Source organism: Limulus polyphemus, unplaced genomic scaffold, assembly GCF_000517525.1.
Source record: "Limulus polyphemus unplaced genomic scaffold, Limulus_polyphemus-2.1.2 Scaffold3317, whole genome shotgun sequence".
Lineage (NCBI taxonomy): Eukaryota > Metazoa > Arthropoda > Merostomata > Xiphosura > Limulidae > Limulus > Limulus polyphemus.
Genome location: NW_013668927.1, coordinates 101799 through 102835, shown reverse-complemented (window position 1 = coordinate 102835; position 1037 = coordinate 101799). Strand labels below are relative to the sequence as shown.

At 41.6% G+C, this 1037-nt stretch overlaps 1 protein-coding gene across 5 annotated transcripts in view; it reads right to left on the bottom strand.

The window, feature by feature from the left end:
* Window positions 1-1037, bottom strand: part of LOC106469123 (myocyte-specific enhancer factor 2C-like) — an 87343-nt gene that overhangs the window by 16823 nt on the left and 69483 nt on the right. The gene's annotated exons all lie outside the window — the stretch shown is intronic.

Genomic DNA, 1037 nt, shown 5'->3' with positions numbered 1-1037 from the left:
CTAGTGCAGATAGCCCTCGTGTAGCTTTGCGCGAACTTGCAAACAAACCAAACCATTCACCCAGATCGTGTACTTAACCATTAACTGTAAGCATGGCCTTGTGACTAGTGTAGTGAGTTGTATATTGGAAGGTCCAAGGTTAAAGCATGTGATATGCCGCTGTGGACAGTCAACCCCAGAATGCGGTAAAAGGCAGCCCAGGTAGCAGAAAATGCTGCTGACTTGCTGTCCTGTCCTCTCTGGTTAATATTTCTAAATTAGGAACGGCTTTACCCATGTCGGCTATACCTTCACTATTACTATAAAATAATACTTTAGACATCTTCGTCATTATATTAGGTCGTCAAGAAATTAATGTCGCGTTTTGGAACACTTTCATTAACCGCTCCCAAAAAAACACGTAAATCACGTATAATAGTTAAACAAACCGCCTAAACGTCACGTTAGTGTGGCCTATATGACGTGTAAAGTTTAGTATACTCTAATCCCTTATAGTGATGGCACACGACGAGACACACATTCGGCATGTAATGCTGTTTGAATACAAGAAGGGAAACAACGCCTCTGTAGCCACAAATAATATCATGAAGTTTATGGAGATGTTTTGAACCTTCGTGAGTGTCAACGATGGTTTAGCAAATTTCATTCAGGTGACTTTAGCCTTAAACACTGTGATGGCAGGGGTCGACATTTTGGAATTGATACTGATGCTCTGAAGACGCTTGTTGAGTCTAACCCAAAGCAACACTCGTGAAATGGACCTGAAATTGCATATCTCTCATGAAGCAATACATAAATATCTAAGGAATATGGGTAAACTCCATAAAGAAGGTGTTTGGGTGCCTTACGAACTCTCCAATGATCATCGTTTCCAACGTGTGAACGTTGCTTCGTCTCTTCTGGCGCGTTATGCGCGTGAACCATTTTTGGACAGAATTGTCACCGGTGATGAAAAATGGATTCTCTATACGAATAATTAACGCCAAAAACAATGGCTCAGTTCTAGACAAAAACCACTTCCGACCCCAAAAACCCGG